The following is a 20,783-nucleotide window of genomic DNA, read 5'->3' as shown; positions in this document are numbered from 1 at the left end:
AAAGATTTGAGACCAAGACAGCCAAGTACTATGCTAGAAGCCTCTCCAGACTTTAGCAAGAGAAGAACCCAAGGGGACAAGCACCAAGGCACGGGGCATTTCCACTGCCAATGGATGAGGAAACTCTCTAGCTTTTAGCCAAAGCTGCCTCAGCTCTTTATGGGATCAGGTCACTCTTAGCAGCCCGTATTGTTACTCACAGTAACATATCTGAGATGGTATTTCTGCTAGTGCTAGTGCAGGGCCTGGTGGGGGCTAGAAAGAAAGGAGAGAGCTCAATGAGAAAGAAAGATCAGGGAGATTGGAGGAAATAAGTAAAGAGTATATTTTACTTTTGTCTTGTACGTAAATCTCTGGGAAGTAAATGGAGTAGCCTACGCTGTCCTTGCGTCTTCCAACGATGAGAATTAGCCCAAAGCAACCTTAGCAGAGAAATCACATGTTGTTAGTATTTTCATATTTTTACTATTCCTGGAAAGACTGAAGTCTCAGGCAACGTGAAGGAAGGAACAATGATGTATTCTGCTTTTCTTCTGGCTAGATACTCCTCAACAAACTTACAAATATTGACCAGGCAATGATAGAGCAGATACTGCTCCAAACAGATGCCTTATTATAACATTCTAACAATTATTCTAATTCTGATTCAAGTGACATTTAAATATGCTTAATCCTGAATTTTTGTGCATTATTTTGCATACCACAAAAAGATGCAAGCAAATGTACTGTAAATTGCAGATTTTATGTCTTTAACTTTTGGGCCATGTAGTAATTTGTTTTGCTTTCACCACAAAGCTTCATTGGTTTGGTTTATATCACTTTTTCACTAGCTGGTTTTCAAGCATATTCTTAACCTCAAGCTGCATTTGCTATAAAAACAAAAATGGTCTTGAGAAGCAGTATTAAAATGTGTTTCTTGGTGTTATATGCCTTCCATCTTCAAGAAACACACTGTTAATCTCAGGGAAATGTTAATCTTTGGGTGTACACAAACAGCAAATCTTTTTTTCTAATTTCATACTTAAAGATAATAGGCTGATTCACACTGGAAGCAGTGAAGCCTGAAAGTGAAATAGGTTTAAATTTACAGCTAAGTGGCCTATTTTATGTATTGTCTTGCTTTAAAAAAAAGATTCATGGCTATTTACATGTAATTGTGTGCACAAAATAAGTCATTTACGTAGTTATATATCTTTTTCCCTGATTAGAGCTTTTGTTTCTTTTCTGAATCTTAAACCAAAAACAAGGTTTAAAAAAATTAGAATGGGAAGGCTAAATGCAGAGAGACTGTATCGAAATGAAGCAAACTGTCAGGAATCTATGAATATAAATAGTTTTTAGCAAAAACATGTTATCAAGGAGTTCTCTCAACTATATTTGGCATTTTTGGAGCAAGAGTGTTGGTGCTTTATTAAAGAACAGCTCCATGAAAAGGGAGAGTTTGTGGAGCCTCAGCCTGGAGTGTCCTTGAAATGAATATAGGAAATCTGAAAGGTGTACTCATGCTACCGTGGCAATATCCAAAAAACCATTATTATTTTTTTATGGTTTTGGAGCACACATCAACCAAAAAGCTGTAAATGATCTACAGGAATGCTGAACTGTCACAAAATTATTTATGATGAAAGCAAAGGTTATAAAATATTAATCTTTTTTTTTTATTCATGTAAGATGGTAAAATTAAACAAGGTGAGCAGCACACCTATTTTCTGTGTCTCCTACTTTCCCTTTCACTGCCTAATAATGATGGGGAAGAGGTGGACTGGGAGCATTCCAGTTATAGTTGTGAGCAGAATTTTATATTGTTACATGCCTCAGACTCTCTCTCAAATTTGTACTTAACCTGATAACTTAGCCTACTAAGCATATGTTCCCCCTCAGCCACAGAGACTATTAAAGACAGAATTATAGGCTCGTCTTTTTGAAGAAGGGGCCATATTTTGAAGTGGGAGCTCATTACTGTATGAGCAGGCTTGTGCTGTTCTTGGTTTCCAGAACTTTGGTTAGAATTAACAGGGGCTCCATGCGAATGTGAAATGCAGGATCAGACTCCGAGGTGATACATAATGCAAATCTCATCAGCCACTGAAATATAGTGGAACTGTGGGCTTTTTTGGTTACAGACTAAATCCTTAAAAGTTTATTTAGCAATTAAGCAGCAGCTGCTTTGGGAGGGTTTCTCTATTGTTGCCGTTTCAAGCCTGATGACCTTACATTTTAACCATTATCCTGCTTTAGCAATATAATTGCTGCTGCAGGTGCTCACCACGTCTGCATGTGAGCTGAGGATCACCAAAACACATTCGCTGTTTTAGGGGCAGTAGTTCTTTTGGGAAGATGAGCTTGCAGGCATCTAGATCAGCACTGGTATTTCTTATCTCTGATCCTCAAAGAGGTGTTGGATTCACTAAAGAGCTCCTTACTACATGTGCTGTAAATTACAATCATACTGGCCAAACTGTGGGCTTCAGGGGAGAAAAGAAGGTTGAAAAGACACCCAAGAGTGGAAGTTTGGATAACGCCTGCAGCTGAATGCTTAACAGTTTCTCTCTTCAACTAACTCCAACATGGGGGAAAAAAAATGCAAAAAGAATGCTCACTTTTGTGGGTTCCTGTTTCTTTCTTATTCCTTTTCTGTGCCATTTTGCCCAGAGCCTTGAACGTGTTAAAGAACGCCAAATGGGAAGAGGTGAAAGAGGATGGAGAAGGGGTAGGAAGGGGAATAGCACCATCCAGTCCCTGTGATGTGGAGTATTTGCCAAAAAAAGGGATACCACCCACTTTCAGGATGAGGATCAGGCTGCTGTAAGCATTTATTCAACTGCCAGTGCTGTATTCAGTTCTCTGGATGCCATTCCTGAAATCGTCTCCCAGACCCCAGCTGTAAACATAGTTACTAAATGCATACCTCATAAAAGCACTTCTAAATGCAAATGGCCCTGTTTTCTTTTGTGTGCATAAAGCCATTTGGGCGTGCATGTGGGTGTGCATCATATTCAATTTGTCTATGATTGATAGACTGTCTTCCAGACCAGAGGGATAAAAAGAAAAGTGGAAGTCAAAGCCTCTGATTTTTATTTCAGCAGTAGCCAGACACATACATCTGTGTGCAGAATTTGGCACTCAGCAAATCTAACTTCTGCCAAACCAACAAGAGTAATTGGTGTAACAAGGCTCTCCTGAAATGAAAACACGCATGAACTAAGTATTTCGCCTCTCTATATTGGAGGTTATTTTTAGGGTTAATTTGGGTTATGCGGTTATATTGTTCATGATTAATATAGGGTCTTTACTATGCAAATGGTGCTTGTAAGGAGCAGAAACCAGCTGTTTTAGTTGGGTAGTCTTAATGGCCAATGGCCTGGCCATAGTAGGTGCACCATAAACCTCTGTGATGACATTTTCCTGCACCAGACCCCTTAGACTACACACCCAAGCACAAACCACTTTTGTGATAGGTTGCAGACAGTGAGGAGAGAGAAGTTTGAATGATACACAGATGCTGACTAGATGCTGTGGATTTCTTTTTTTTTTTTTTTTTTTACTGTCATGTCCATATTGTATGTAGTTCTGTTGCCAAGCGATGTACTTAATAGACATTAAACTGTGGAAAACGTATTGATTGAAGCTGGTTATGTGGCACAGGGATAAAATTGCTCTTTCTGAAATGCTTCTTGGAACTAACACAGGTGTTTAAAGTCCTAGCTGGGCATTCCTAGGGTCGACCATGCAATTACAAAATTACTATTTCTGGAGCGGTATTAACTAAGTTGTTATTATCCTTTGAAACATCATGATTTTTATATGTTGCAGATTATTTTCATTTGCTTCCTGGTATTTGTATCTGTAGGGTGTCCTGGGATTGTACTTCCATTCTTTTCTCTGCAGACAGAATGGCTAGAATTTACACAGGAAAGAAAACTAAGATTCCTATGAATCAAAGATTTCAAATATTGTATGCCTTATGATAAAAACAGAAGAACTGGCTACACTCTTTTTGTGTTTGATTGAAATAGTATGCTCTAGCATTTAGGGTACTCATGAGAATTTTATGCTGACATTGGGAAGGCGTAGTGTTACCAACTCTTAACTCCCTTTAAGAAAAAGCTTGGTGAAAAGGGAAGGGGGAACAGAATTTAAACCCCTCACAAATATTGAAAAATTATTTTTGTAGGATAGGTCATTAGCACATCAGGTTTATCACTTCCTGAAAGTATAGGTGAAAAAGAAAAATTGGTTTGTTTTCACATAAAGCTTCTATGAAATTTTTATAACCTTCTAGGGTGGGAGAAGGGAAATCCTCTGGTTTTGCTTCCCCAACATGAATGGGGACATTTGATACCCAGGCTACAACTCCACAAGACATGGCAGAGATCTTTGAAATAGGGATTGAAGTAACGCATTTTTTCTGTGTGGTTCACGTGAAAACTGAAAGCTGTACAGTTCGGGCTGGTCCTGCTTTAAAGCAACATTTTTTGGCAAAGACAGAGGCTACCTTTGCTGAAAATGAAATTCATTCCTAAAGACTGTTTCAACAGACTTATCAAAAATCTCTCAAAGCTGAGTTCAGACCAAGAAGTATTGCCTGCCACGTACTCTGCTTTCATGGACTTGCTTCCTCCTCGACACTGGTCTGGCTTGGAACCTCTTTCTAAAACCAAACTAGTGGCAAAATTGTTAAAAAGAAAGAAAGAAAGAGAAGGAAAAATAGAAAAGAGAAAAGAAAAATGTCATCCTTGATTTAAAGAAGTCTACTCTTGTGAGCTTTACAGCTCAGGTTTTTAATTTCAAATTGTATAGTTACAGTAAGCATCTGACCTCTTGGATGCTCACGTAACCTCAGCCTAATCACACTGAGCTTTATGTGTCACTGAGGGAAGATGCATCACTGCACGTGTCACCCACACTTTGATGTCTTTACAGATACCTTTAGAGAAGCATAACAAGCAGATTCCTAAAACTACTTAAAAACAATTTCTGAACAAAAATTAAAGACCATCTCTTAGGATGAAAAGAAGAATGCCCAGCTACTTTGTCTAGAATAAAGCAGCAAAGGGTGCATTACACTGAAGGTACGGGTGCTTTTAAATAATTATATCGGCTCTGAGTACAGAACTAGTCTTGGTCCAGTCACCCCCTGAAAGAGTAAATGTTTCTTGCTCGACAGTGTCAGATGTGGTCCTTGTCTCATTATTCTTTTTTAATAGTGCATAACCCATGTTATGTCTCCGCATCAATATCCCCTAGATAATGGCCATCTGTGCTTTAAAGTCTTTATAGGTAAACTACAGCTATTTAATATTTTCTTTTATAGTCAGCCAGCCTTTTCCTTTTCATGAAGGAGACCACAGTGATCTAGCAATACAGCCTAGCACTGCTTTGTCTGTTATATGATTGTTATGTTTCCATTTATATCACAGTCTCCTCTGTACTATTCAGATCCAGAAAAAGAAAAAAACCCTACTGCAGAGTTAGGTTTTCTGTTTGTAGAAATGCATTTGATAGCAGGGGGAGGGGGTGTTTTCATAAAGTTCAATTTCTTAATAAAACCCAATTTCCTTTTCACATCACAGCCATGCTATGACAAAGGAACTGCAGCAGGTGTCTTTCACGGAGAGAAAATAATTGTGAAGCTTGCTGGCATTCTGCTTGCTTAGTCTCTCCAGCACTGGCAGCTGGGTGAGGGGCCGCCGTTAAAGGAAAGGCTGTAGCCCAGCTGTGGCTGGAGGTGTCCACAGCAAAGGAAGCAGCAACCAATTGTGCAGGACTGTGGTCTGGTCGTCTCTGTCCTCTGCTGCTCGTCGGTCACCATGGGGTGTCCCCTATCCTACTGAGCTAGGTGCTACTGAAGCACAGCATGAACTCAGTTTCCAAAGTGCTCTGGCAACCCAGCCCAGAGGGCAACAGTTTCCTTTTTTTGTGTTTTTGGTCTATCCATCACTATCATTGGAAAAGGCATTGGAACAGGCTGCCCAGGGTGGTGGTTGAGTCACCATCCCTGGAGGTATTTAAAAGATGTGTAGACGTGGTGCTTAGGGACATGGTTGAGTGGTGAACTTGGCTGTGCTAGGTTAATGTTGGACTTGAGGATCTTAAAGGTCTTTTCCAACCTAAATGATTCTATGATTCTGTCACCACGTGAAAGGCGATGGGGTCACACTTGCCATGCTCCGGTGTCATTGTGTCAGAGAGCAAAGCTCCCCGAGGACAGGGACCTGTGCCTGCCTCCGTGCTGCAGCAGGGGGGGGAAGGAAGGGCACCGCAGTACGACAGGGCCGACCACGGCCAAACCTTTGCGCTTTCTGAGCGAAGGGGCTGCTTCAGACAGCCTCTGGTTTGCAATGGGACGCTGCATTGCCTCCTACCGCCCGCAGTCCTCAGTTCTGGGCTTGTAAGAGGGACAAAACAGTGAAACAAATGGTTGATTCTCTCCCTCTAACTTTTGCTTCCCAAAGTGCTCCTTAACACATTCTGCTTAAGAGGGCACAGCCCCACACCACAGTGAGATGGGTTGCTGTGATACTGCAGACCTAGAGCGTGGGAAGGTCTGGATGACTTTCACCTTCGTAGCCAATGTGCAGTTTCAAGAAAAGGGCACCCTGCCATGCATATCGTACCTTTATCACTAACACTTAAAACCTGCACTGAAGCAGAGAAAGCACAGAAGTTTAAATACAGAGATTCCCAGTAATGTGCAATAGCCTACTGGATATCTGCTTGATTTTACCGGTGTTCTGGATCTGAATAAGCAGCAGTTTCAAGATTTCCCTTTCCAAAATGCACTTCTTGTTCTAGTGAAAAGATCCGGGGTACTTGTTCCAGGGAGTTGATGTTACGGTGACCTCAGACAGGGCTGCCCTGACTGGGTAGGGAGCACTCATTCCTCCCGCCATGTCAGTACAGTCAAATCTGAATTACTTAATTTCACAGCTTTATTTCTGGCTCATAGCATGAAACGTTGAGGCTACTACACCCAGTGCCATGTCTGTAGCTGTCCTTTCCAAATCTTGCTGATAAGGTCTACCAGCCCAGAAAGAATTACCATCAGTGTTTTGAAATCACCTGAAGACAAGGTGTCCTGCTGAGCACTGCGTAATCGCAGATAGCAGCTGCTGTATGCTTCCTTGATGCTGTTTTCCCCTGTTTAGTAACCTTTGATTGTTGCTGTCAGTTGTACAAGGCTTATAAAACCTGATTTCTAGCTTCAACTGTGTGTGCATATCTCTTGTTATTGTCTGTATGCTTAGGTAATCACTCATGTTGACAGAGAATTTCCCTTGTTCTTCCAGGTCAGAGACCCTCTAGTCATTACACTAATTTAAACAGTTTAAGAATGATCAACAGCAAAAGCAGAAAACACCATTTGCTTTCTTTAACTAAAGAGCTCATCCTTCTGCAACTGCAATACCCTCTGCTTCTTTCTCTCATGTATTATACCATAAATTTGTGCTGTCTGTGAGCAATAACCTCCTGGATGTTTCATAATTCTTCGGATTGCATCCTTGGCAACAATTCTGACTTGCAGCCCGTCATTAGTTATGTTGTCCAAGTACCTGAGATCAGATGCAGTGTGTTGAGAAGTTGATGGAGCTGACACAGTTCTAACACCACTACTACAGTAGATGCCTTTTGGTAAATCAGTAGGAAAAACTCTCATTTTTTAAAAAATGGATTATTCTCTTAGTCTTCAATAATATGGATGTTGATAGGTTTCAGCAAGGTCCTGATTTATGTGGGTTGTTTTTAACCCAGCATTACATCAGAATTGTTACTGAATCATACGGGATGTTTTCTTCTGTTCTATTCTTCTTACTCTTTCTTTTTTAATCAGATCTTTGCATAAATGACACTTCACAAAAACAATTTGGTCTAAACCCTTACTATGCGTTCACTTTTCCATGTCAAGCTGTCCCAGTTTCAAAAAGCTACGAACCCCCAAAAGCAATTCAGCACCATCGTACCAGTGACAGATTTAACTCTGGACAAATCCGTGCTGAATTTGTTAATCTGTCAGATGGACTGTTCAATGTACAGCCTGCTCATTTCTTACAGTTTCAAATAAACACAGCTGGTGCAGTGGTATTTGCTCCTGGTTTATGCATCAAGCTTTACCTTCTCATTTGCACGTCCATACCCTTAATCTTCTGAAAATATTTTCTGAATGAATCTTCCTGTGTTTAATTTGTGGCTATTTTTCATGTTCAAGCAGTGTTTTCCTGCAATGTTCCCGCTTCTAGAAGACTCCTGGCTCTAGATCAGGGATCCGTAGCTAAAAGGGGCTACAAAAGCCAGCGGTGAGATGAGCACAGGGTCAACTCAAAAGAAATGGAAGGTGGTACCAAACCCAGCCCCTTCCTCTTGCCTCCAAACATCCACCAGCCTGTTAGTGCATACACAGAGCTGAAACCAGAGGAACTCTTTCCAGTTTTGCAGCTGACTGAGCAGAAGCAAATCAGGCCGGCTGGCTGTGTCCATAACAAGTAGAGCATCATAACCGTAGCACAAACCTGCAGTAGCCTGTCCTGGAGAAGACCTTAGCAAAAGCACAAACAGGTAATGCTTCCTCTCCATTCAGCTGATGGGGTCTCTGGTGGGGCTGCCAGTCTGGAGGATGATTGTTTTGAGTGGCTTTTTTTTCTTTCTCAACATCTGCCCAGCGGAAACTAGATTGATCCATGCAACTCAGAAGCTGCTGAATAGCTCTCACATGGAAATAACTCTTCTTTGTGGTGTGACCTGAATTTGAACTAGACACCTGAAGGCAGAAGGCTGTGTTTTGGTAACATTTCCAGGCAGATACTCAGGAAGCTCTCCACCCTTTTCAGTCTTAAATTAAGTCTTTTGGTTTGGGATATGGAAATTGAGTTCAAATAAGTTCAAAATAAGATCCCCTGTTCCTCCCCACCTACACACACATACAATCTTTTCATCCATCAACTTACATCAGACCTTTCCCTTTGGCTAATTGTGGGTTTGTTGTACTCCCAGAAAACAGCCTCTGGACTGGGCTGCACAAATTGCATGTGGAGTGCTCAGATTTAAAGATACAGAATTTAAGTGTAGAGACGTAGAATGCGGCAGGGAGGTTGCTGCATCCCTTCGCACCAGAGTGACATTTGTTCACTGTAGGCATGAATGTGTTCATTACAACATCTTTGAAGTTGATCTAGTAAAATAAGAGTTTACAGAAAAATATATTTTTTGCAGCCAGGACTGGAACTTGCAGGGTCAGTTGAGGTCTGATTAAGCATTTTCTTTCCCACCATCTACATTCTGAAGATATGTTTTTTTTTAAATAATAAGCAAGAGGCATATTGGGCTATTGCAGTAGTAGGGTAGTTTGGATTCCAATGACTGATTTAAGTGCATGCTACCTGCCAGCAATTTAAAGGGGAGCTAGTGGTTGGTTTTAGTGTAAGACACAAACACCGCCAAATAAATCCAATATTAATAGCTTGTCTCCTCCCACCAATTATTTCAAAGCAATTGGATGTTTTGAGACAAATATTGAATTGTTATCAAAATGTCTCAATCTCTCAGCTCAGACTTTGACATGTTCTATAGGGAGTTTATTTCTTTAGCCAGAAATATGGCATTGAGGATTCCACTCTAACTTCCCACTCAAGTTATAGATTTTCTGTCAGAAAAAATAAAATCATGCTTGTATACAGCTACAATTAAAACATATGGCTCTGCTTTGGCATCTGTTCTTTTTTTCTATTTAAAGACTTAGAAGTGTATAATAAAAGGGGTAGTTCTACGACTATAGTTTTTGTTAGGGATTTTACACTGATTTTACTATAGCCTTTCTTTAAGAGCTATAAAAATAGTTCTTTACTCTTTGGTCTCTGGATCATAGCTTCTTCATGGGAGCTGTAACACCTGAATTAAAACATGCTCAATTAAACTAATAAAAGACTAGATCTGGAAAAGGTATTAAAGTTTGTTGTAGAAATACAGCATAATTAAGTTGAAGATTTGCATAGCCACAGATAGGAGACCCCCTTTGCCCCTCTGAGCTTTCTAAATTAGAGATAAGTGTGTTACAGTTGTAGTAGACTAAAAAAAAAAACATACTGCCCTCAATACCTACCTAGACTAAATTTGGAGAGCAGAAAAGGTGTCTGAAATTTGTATGTAACTTTTCCTTCTGAGCCATACACTTTACACCTCTGTAAAGTGTATCAGTTTTAAAATAAATTTGTTTTCCATTTTGATGCCATTTTTACTTTTCATGTTCCAGCTTCTGAGTTATCAGATTGAGTGTTACAGTGTTATGGACACAAATATGGAAACGATCTTGGTTGTTTGGCAGTACCTTCACACTCACTGATCAAACACTAAGTGCCATCTGATTACTTTGACAAATCCCAGCAAAGAATACAGTTTACAGTCAGATTATCAGGATCCACAGAGCAAAGTATGTGCTAACATATTCATTGCATTCAAAGATGAATACATTTGAGGAAATCATGATCTTCACATTGATAATCTTTGAACCAAAGTAGGCTGAATTTAGTGAATAAGGTACTCATGAATTATTTGCTCAGCTCTGAAAACAATGATGAATCTTTTAAAAGTAGCAGTGAATTTTTTGATGAACAGAGCGCCTTGAAAGCATCTGGTTTGGATGTATCTGTATATTCACATTTGATTGAAGTCTTTTTTTACTAGCAGGCTAATTAGAGAAATAAAATTTCTACTGCCAAGAGACAAATCCTCCCGCTGAAGTGGTTGGGACTTTGGCCACTGATAAATAGGAACAACAATCCCCTCCAAGTTCCTGCATGATCCTAGCGGTCTGGGTAGAGTGCTGGCTAATGGTTCCACTGGAAGCCAAGAAAGCAAATTCCATCAAACTAGTTTCTGGTGCATATAGCTGCTTATGACACATCAGAACAACAACAACAACGATAATAAACCCACCAACAGAGGCTGAGAGAAACAAGCATTGTCATTAACCTCTTTTGAGTTACTGTAGTGATCTGCTTTCCAGCTCTAGGATTCAGTGATCCAGGAGGCCTTCAAGACAACTGCTTTGTGGCTGTTAAATACTGCAAAAAGAGACAAGAGATCTCATGCTTTGGGGCCTCAGGTAGTAGCTCATGGAAAAAATGGAAGACAGAATTCTGCACAGCTGACTACAGTGACTGTAGGAGTGGTTGCCCAAGGCACTAGCCACTGTGTACTGGGACCTAAGGAAATGGAGCAGGTATACAGGTCCTGTGCTGTATTGGCTTTGTGTGGCAAGGTTTTGGTAGCGGGGGGGGTTACAGGGGTGGCTTCTGTGAGAAGCTGCTGGAAGCTTCCCCTGTGTTCGAGAGAGCCCATACCAGCTGGCTCTAAGACGGACCCGCCACCAGCCAAGGCCGAGCCAATCAGCGATAGTGGTAACGCCTCTGTGATAACATTTTTAAGAAGGGAAAAAAAAAGTTGGGACAGACGGAAATGGCAGCTGGAGAGAGGAGTGAGAACATGTAAGAGAAACAACCCTGCAGACACCAAGGTCAGTGAAGAAGGAGGGGAGGAGGTGCTCCAGGCACCGGAGCAGAGATTCCCCTGCAGCCTGTGGGGAAGAGCCTGGTGAGGCAGGCTGTCCCCCTGCAGTCCATGGAGGTCCACAGTGGAGCAGATATCCACCTGCAGCCCATGGAGGACCCCACGCCGGAGCAGGTGGGTTCCCGAAGGAGGCTGTGACCCTGTGGGAACCCCGCGCTGGAGCAGGCTCCTGGCAGGACCTGCGGATCTGTGGAGAGAGGAGCCCACGGAGCAGGTTTTCTGGCAGGACTTGTGACCCCGTGGGGGACCCACGCTGGAGCAGTGTTCTCCTGAAGGACTGCACGCCGTGGAAGGGACCCATGCTGGAGCAGTTTGTGAAGAACTGCAGCCCATGGGAAGGACCCACGTTGGAGAAGTTCATGGAGGACTGTCTCCCATGGGAGGGACCCCACGCTGGAGCAGGGGAAGAGTGTGATGAGTCCTCCCCCTGAGGAGGATGAAGCGGCAGAAAATAACGTGTGATGAACTGACCGTAAACCCCATCCCCGTCCCCCTGTGCTGCTGGGGGGGGGTTGGTAGAGAATCCGGGAGTGAAGTTGTGCCCAGGAAGAAGGGAGGGGTGGAGGGAAGGTGTTTTGAGATTTGGTTTTATTTCTCATTACCCTACTCTGGTTGATTTGTAATAAATTGAGTTAATTTTCCCCAAGCTGAGTCTGTTTTGCCCGTGATGGTAATTGGTGAGTGATCTCTCCTGTCCTTATCTTGACCCACAAGCTCTTTGTTATATTTTCTTTCCCCTGTCCAGCTGAAGAAGCAGGGGGAGTGATAGAACAGCTTTGGTGGGCACCTGGCATCCAGCCAGGCTCAACCCACCACATGTGTGGAAATTCCTACCTCAATCTTCCACTGCTTCACACTAGTGTGGGGTACACGTTGCATCTCTGTGGATCGGTTAAGTCATAGAATCATAGAATGGTTTGCATTGGAAGGGACCTTTAAAGATCTAGTCCAAAATCCGATTTTTTTTTTTTTTTTTTACCTTTTCCTTACCTCTTTGACCAATTCAGAAGATCTGTTCCTGGATGAGCTGGAGGCATTTCATAAGTCATAATGCCAAGCTCTCCCATTTCTACTTCAGTAAGAGTTTCACTGTCTTTATTTTCTCTGTGGGGAAGCTGAGGCATTGAGATATGACATGACCTCACCGAAGAAAAGGAAACAAAGGACAAAATACACCCCCCCCCATCTCCTGAGCCTCATTCTTGTGCTCTCCCCATCAGCCTATTGATGCCCTATGCTATTTAGACCCAATGACCATAGTCATCTTTTTTGGAAGTTTTCTTTTACTCGACCTTTATAATGTTCTCTTTTACTTTCTTGCAGCCTTGTTTCATGCACATTTTTAGATCCATTTGTATATTACTCCAGTTGATTACTACAGCTGATTCAAGGAAAGTTTACATTAAAGGACTATATATATATATCTATCTCAATTTCACATTTGAAGATAGTAAGTAGTGGTGGACGGTTTTTTATGACAGCACAGTTTTGGCCCTCAGGTTCTTAAATCAGCAATGTCACTTTATGGCTTTTAATTTATATATTTTGAGTGTTCCAACCTGACATATTTTGAGCATAAGACATACAATGAGTGCTCGATCTAAAAATGTAGATTCATTGCTGTGACTCAGAGAAACAGAATTACCATATCATAAATTCTTGGTAATCTCTCTTTCCTAGGGCACCTACAGTTTTTACCGTCTGCTCATATAGACTTCTCCCTTTTGGCCAACTTGAGTAGTCAGCTGCTTGAAACAGCAGAGAGTTTCATTATATTAATGATTAGAGATTATGTGATGGGTGGAGACATGGGCAACAAACATATCAAAAGTCTTTCCTTTTCAAATGCTCTTAGATTCTTAGCTGTTTGTTGATCTTGCAACACCTTCTTCACTTATTGCCCCTTGTGGATGCACTGACTGCCAGAAGCTTGCTCCCTTGCTACTCCTCAGGAAAAATCTTCTTTTATTCTCTACTATTTTTGAAAGCTATTCAAGATGCTGCTTTGTGTAGTAGCTTTTGCATACTACTTCTTTGGAGGCAAGTTAGAGTATTTATCTGGATGCAAATTAATACCTTAATCACTCCCACTACTTCTTTTGGCCTTGCAGACGTACATTTTACAGTTGCCATCTTTTGAGAAATAATATTGCTTTAAAGCTAAAGAGCTGAATGACTCTCACCCTGCTGAATGCATCAAGATTTTAGAAACTTGAAAGGACAGTTAGTTTTATTAGCTTTGACCTGCCTTCAGAGTAAAGCAATTTTGACGGTGGATATTTTTTAAGGTGGCCCTGGTGACTGGGAAGGAATCAAAGTTAGATGCTGGAAGTGGGTGGGAGTTGTAGGACAAAAGGTCATAATACAGCTAAAGGAGAAGGATGAAAAGGGAGGATCATGGTGGGAATTGCTCCATATTACCTTCCAGGGAAAAGTTACATGTATATGGAAGCTGTCTAATGAACGTGCCAGAGAAAGAGTGAAACAGAAGAGAAAAGTAGACATTCAAAGGCCCACGAAAGACTCCCAGTTTGAGGCCTGGAGAAGAGGATACTGTTCACATACTAAAAGTGAGACCTTAGCAGGAAGGTGGAAAGAACACAAAAAGCCTGGGGAAAGAGCTGGAGGCGTGTTTTGTTTAGCCTGCTTTTTTAGTTTAACCTTGCAAGGGTAGGATTTGGTTTTGGACAGAAGGCTACAATCACAGGAGCTTGTCTGAAACAGCTGGAGGAAAAGTGGAGGAAGGTAAAAAGATACAAGAAATGGTATCTGTTAACATCTTGTTTTAACAGGTCAATTTGGGGCCTGTAGAGGTCTTGATAGAATATTTGTTAAATGTTAAATGTGAAAATTTGTTAAATGATAAAATCTCTCCATGCCCAGTTCAACTTTGTCATGGTAACTGTGGCCCTACCGGATGATTTCTATCATATACCACTCTTGCTTTTAGATTTAAAATGAAAACTTCTGTGCATGGTACCCCATGGAGCAGAGAACTATTCTTAAGATTTTGTTGACATTTGAAGAATAATGGGTTTAGTTATGTTTGAATAAACACAAAGCTGTTATTCCCTCAAATGACTTTGTTCACAGTGGATGTAATAAATCTGGTTTGCCCTTTTTATCTATTTTAGATCCCAATTCAGATATTGAAATGAATTTATCACAATACTCCCACAGCTCATATTATCTTTTTGTGAGCACGCTGGTGAGCAGGTTTACTAGGAAGAATATTTGCAGAAAGATAATTTTAGATTCATATAAAAGTACATGTGGGAACCAACTGTTGGTTTTCAGTGAAGAGTTGCACCAAAAGTGCTAACCAGCTATTGTGTCACGAAAGCAACACCTATGATTTACCTGAGAGCTGGAAAACAAAGTAAATATACTGAGCAGGGAATTTCTGTTATTAACACTTCATAATTCATATCCTAACTTTTTATTCCCTAAAAATAGTATTAAATCTGTTTTAAGAATGAAGAAACCAATAGAAATAGCCAGCAGCTTGTGGTTATTTTGCTACAAGGGGCCAATACCATCACATTATTTTCTTGGTTCCAACTTCTTTGTTTAGGCAGCTGTCACGTAGACTTGTTTCTCAGAAAAGAAGAGACTTACCAAGCAAAAAGTGTAAAATTACAGAAAAGCACTTCTTTTGTCTCTTTTTTCTGAAGAGGGAATCTATTCTCACTTGAAGCAAATCTTCAAATTTGGCCTCAAGTTAGCATTATTTTCTCTCAGTCCTTTTTCTCTGCAAGCGCCTCTGTGCTTGATAAACCCAGCCTGCCTGTGCCAACATCTGATTTGGGAGTGCGTCTGTCCCTTACTGTTTTGGGGCACAGAACAGGATGGTGCGGGGTCTGTCACTGAGCGGCAGTTTGCATGCATCACTTGGTTTCCTGCTGCTTCTGGTCCTATGTCGACAGAATCAGAAATCGTTTTACCATTTCTTATTTTTATAGTTTTGATTGCATTTTGGCAAAAAGAAAGATATTCCTTTCACTTACTCGCACTTCTGTATCACATGGCTTGCATCAAATTTCCTGGAGACCTATTTGCTTAACTCTAGGATTTAACACTAGATGTTCTGACTGCAACTTTTTTCTCTGACCTCGTGCTCTATAAACACTTCCTTTGTTGTATGTGAAGGAAATGTGTGATGTGTCACTCTAAAGCCTCATATACCTGTCTTTTTCTTGTAAAGCTTCAGGTAGATGTTAGCTAAGTGAATGTTGGAAGGAGACTGCTTCTGCTTCTTAAAGAAGAACTACTGAGAGTGGAGATAAAGGCTTCTGTTGAAATTCAGTGTGTGTGGCCCTTACATGGCCAAAGCTGGAGCTAGCAGTGAAACCTTGCTTCGTTAGGTCTTGCGGTCCTTAGTGGAAAAGCAAAATCTCTCACTAAGCAGGGGAAACTTTGTGAAGTGACTAAGGCTGTTTCTCTGAAACTAACTGGCAACCACTTCATATTACACCAGGTCTGTATCTTATTTTAGTTACGCCTGTACTGTGAAGTGTTTTGAGGAGTATTTTTGGAACTTTTTGGAAATCATGGGGAGTTTGGTGCAAAGGCACTGTATTTTTCCATGTTCAAACACCCAGTGAAACAAGGATGGAAGTAAAGGCTTCCAAAGGTTTTGGAAAATGTATGAGTGAAGAGCTAATACGCTGACCCACAGATGATGGTGGGTAGAAATGGCTGTTGTAATACCCTTTGAAAAAATCTTTTGCCTGCGTGAATAACACTTTTTGCAAAACTAACGTAGAGTTTAATAACCTGTAGGCTTTCATGTCTCAAACTGCAAGCTTCAATAGTGTATTAAAAAGCCCTAAAACTCCTTAATTCATTAAGGCACGGATTCCCTTCTCTATATGTACATTCAATCCTGAATGGTGTGTTGAATGATACACAGAAAGTTATGGTGGGCAAAGTAAAGTGCCTAGCCAGTGTCTGACATGCTTTATAGATTATTTCCTTTAATCTTTACAATGAAGTAGTAAAGAAATTGCCCGTATTAAATTAAGATACGGAGAAAACTTGTATATGCTGCTATTTGATAACAGGAGAAGAGCCTTTCAAGTAGTTTTCATGATGAAAACAAATTTCTGGGGCACCCAAACCCAGTTATTAAACGGTACGAAATGTTACTTGTTTTGGTTCCATAAATGGAACAATCAAATATATAAGTACCTGGTTGTTGTATAACTCCCTTAGCAGCAGATAAATCAGGTCAACATTGACTTCTTTAGTAAAACGTTATCATTATTTTACAGATGGGAAACTGCGGTACATAAGATCTCCCGGGTTCCCCTGCAGTTCCTCATGCATTAGATCACGCTGCCTGCCTTCTACAAACATAGATACTTTTAGAATGGAAGCCTCCTCTAATTAAATCTGTTCCTCCTCCCCTACACTCAGGAAGACTGCAACTGCCAATGGGGCTACAGGAATGGCAATTGTGAATTACTCAGTGTGGTGGATTTGCATAATTTGGGTTTTTCATTCCTTTTCAATATCTGAGTTCCATTATCTGAGCTGACTTGGGGTCAAATGCCTGAAGCATTTCATGCACCCAAAAGCAACATAAAGGTCATAGTTGTGATCCTTAGGGAAATAAAAGCAACATACTCACTGCAGAAGGATCACAAGTTTCTCTGCAAACCGAGGAGATGCTTGTGACTTGCCACAGGACTAAGGGGAGAGGTATGGGATAAAAATCTGTTGAACGCAGGGTCATGATTTGTTCGTACACTTCCCAGCAGCTGAAACAGCACACAAACCGACTGAACCAGAGCTCCTGCTGCAGAGCAGGGAAGGGCCAAGGGACTTTCTGTTTCTCTTCAGTGTTGTGAATGAGTTTCTGTCCCTCTAACTCTGCTTTCTTGGTTCTCCCAGGGAATTCTCAGGACCTAAGTAAGTATTCCCTTGTATCAGACAAAGAGAGAAGCAGCAAGTAATCTCTAAAGGAAAATACATAAGAAAAAAATTACAAGCATCACAACAGCTTTGCAAACAAAATGGCATAAAGCTTACCAGGCTGACATGTCAGCACCTCCCCAGAGGAAATACTGGGAAAGAATTCAACACGGAACATTTTTACATGAAGGGGGAATGTGGGGTAGAAATCAGAACCATTTTTTTAAGCAAGCATATTCCAGGAAACCTACAAATATAAGTTCCCAAAAAGCTCAGATAAAGCCCCAGTGAAACTGATTCCCTCCATTTTACTTAATAAAATGAGGGAAGCGAACCCTTAGCTAAGGCAACAGTTACCTGACATGGCATCACTGCGAATCAGGCAGCGCAGAGGGGTGTTGTGCAGCTCTGATGGGGAGGGGAAGGTTGGTGAGGGAATGGTTAGAGGTATTTTGTGGACGTGCAGCATGGATGTGCCTTTGTAGAGACGTGAAAGAGATACAGAGAAGATGGCTCCTTGGGATGGGAACACGCAAGGGGAGCGCTTCCTGGTGCCCTGAGTGCACAGGGACATGGCACTGGGGGGCTAGCAAATGGGCACGGGGCTCTTAAAGCTGTGTGTTACCCCCACAGCCTTACATCACCTTCCCTAGATTTATTACCTGTTTTTATCTGAAATATCCCAAATCAGGCATCTTTTGCAGGAGAAAGGAGGTAGTCTTCAGGCTCCATGAATGCAGGAAAGACCACATGGTATCAATGGAATGCGCAAGTGTGCAGACAAATTTAGAAGGGACAAAAAAGTTTCTGTTCCCCATGAGATTCCTCTGCACAGCACTGCAGCTCCTTGAGTGCACAGCCCAGACCCGGTTAACTGTGTCATGAGTTTCCAGGACAGAAAAGAAGCTGCAGCACTGTGCAGGAAGGAGAGAGTCAGCTACAACCCCCTCACTGCGATGCAACACAGCAGGCATGGGCTGTGTCCCTGCTTTGTCACCTACCTCAAGAAGAAGCGATATTCCTCTGCCCCCATCCCGTGTTAACAAAACAGCTTCATCTGTGCAGTTCAACAAGGAAACATATAACAAACATATTCTCGGAAAGTTACACAACTGAGGTAAATGTACGAAAGAACTAGATTGTATATTATACTGGTCCAATTAATTTTACTGAAAGATTTAGGGATGTGTACCCATATGAGGTTATATCAGCAGCATGCTCCTTTATGCATCTGAGTAGATAATATCTTTGTGCAGGCTCGTGATCAGGGACTAAATAATTTTCTAATATTCCTGCTAGCAAAATAGGTTTTTTTCAGTTGTGCCATGTTATTCTTATGTTTGTCCCTGCTCCTAAGAAAAATGACTATAACATCTTTGTTCAAAACCTTCAAGAGTTGATGTGCTACAAACAATGCTGGAGAGAACATAAATGCTGCCTAAAGCTGTGTCTCAGTAAAGGGTAAGAACACCATACGCTTTAAGATGTTAAAACCTTGTTTAGAAGTTAGTTGCAAGAGAACTACAGCAAGAAAAACTAGTATTAGAAGGGCTGCTTCTGAACCAATCCAATGAACTGGTTTCTGCGGGAACGGTGATGTTATCTTCTGGAGTCAGCTGTGGTTTATACTCTAAAAGATTTCTGAGAAAAGGGTTACTCGGTACTTTCTTACATTATGAAAAATAATAACGATCTGGATTTCCGGATACTGACTTTCAGAGTAGTAGCGTATTATCTGCAATTGAAAGACTGCCCTTCTTCCATTGGAGGAAAATATAATGAATATCATTAAATGCTATTATGGATGTGTGGGAATCGAAGGGGAGACTGTCATGAACACCTTTCTCTTCTGTGCAAACTTGAAAGACACAAAAACTGTTAACATATTCCTAAATATATTATTTCAGATTTGGGCAAAATCAGTAGATGTGAATTTCAAACTCCAGTGGTGGTGGCGGCAGCATTGTACTACTACTTTATATACAGTATTTTCTTAGTTTGTTATAATAACTTTATTTAATGGCAGTAAACTAAAGTAAAAATGTCCAACTTAGAATCCAAGGCAATTATAGTTTCACTCAGCTAAACACTGTCAGATATGAGGGCAAATCTGTGATCAGTGTCAGACAGTACAGTAATAAAATATAGGTCTCTGTTTTCTTGATTTTTATTTTAGTTTTGTAATTGAGAAGAAAGAATCTATTTAAATCAACTTATTCATGCTTCGTTGTTGAATAGTGAATCATTCTGGTACTGTATTAACTTGTTATTGCAGAACAACTCAAAGCGAATAGTCCCTATTTTATTCTACCTAGGAAATAATGAGAAAAAAATGAAAAGAGAGGTTTTTACACAGGAGAGACAATCAGTATTCAACTCCTTCCATTCTTGTTGGCTTAGTAATATTTGTCTGGATCAGTTCTTCTGGGAGGATGTGTGAGAGCGGGGTAGGAGGATAGTGAGAGATCTGGAAATGCAGAAGCTTAGGCAAGCATGGCAGTGAGAGCAGGCAAAGCTCTAGGTCAATAGCTGGCAGATGGCTTATGAGCTGAGGAGGCTGCTGGCAGATGGTATTGACAGTGTGGACAAGACAAAGATTTTGGCTACAGAAAGGGAGCTTTGGAAAGACGCTAGAAGTCTATCTTTCCTGATAAGAACACTGTCCAATTTGGATGCACATCACATCTTGTTTTTTCTTGGTTTTTCTTTTTTCTTTTTTACCAGAGAAAAGGTAGAGCAGCTTTGCTGCTGTAGGAAAGAAAAAGTGACTGAAACAGAGAATGTGAGATCTGTTATTTGGTCTAGCTCCCAAATTCTGACCATTCAATAACAACAAAACCCCCTTACTATGTGTAATTGGCACATAATTATTTGTGATTACTAGTCTGATTCCTCTGCTTCTCTCACTGTTACTGAACTAATTACGCCTCTTATGCAACATTAGCAAATTAAATCATTCCAATTATCCGCATTTATTTCCTTGTGCTTTCTCTACTGCCACAGTTCCTTCTCATCACCCTGTGTGACGGTGCCTGTCACACTTTCGTTTGCAACCTACTTTCTTCTTAGGCAATTAGTGGGTGCTCGGGCTGGGCCCGGCTGTGAGCCAGGTTCTGAGCCAGGCAAGCGCCTGAAATGGCTGGCTGTGCACGTGTAACCTGGTGTGCCGTGGACAAGCAAGTAACTGTGACGGGCAACATGCAAAATTAGGTGTGTACCCATGAATTCAGATGGCTCAAAGGCAGAAAGCTTGTAACTCCCAAAGAGATTTAAGAAGAGGGAACCACTTCAAACAAAGTAAGATCTGG

Source organism: Harpia harpyja, chromosome 14 (assembly GCF_026419915.1).
Source record: "Harpia harpyja isolate bHarHar1 chromosome 14, bHarHar1 primary haplotype, whole genome shotgun sequence".
Taxonomy (NCBI): domain Eukaryota; kingdom Metazoa; phylum Chordata; class Aves; order Accipitriformes; family Accipitridae; genus Harpia; species Harpia harpyja.
The sequence above is the reverse complement of the archived record's forward strand: the minus strand, read 5'-3'. Positions refer to the sequence as shown.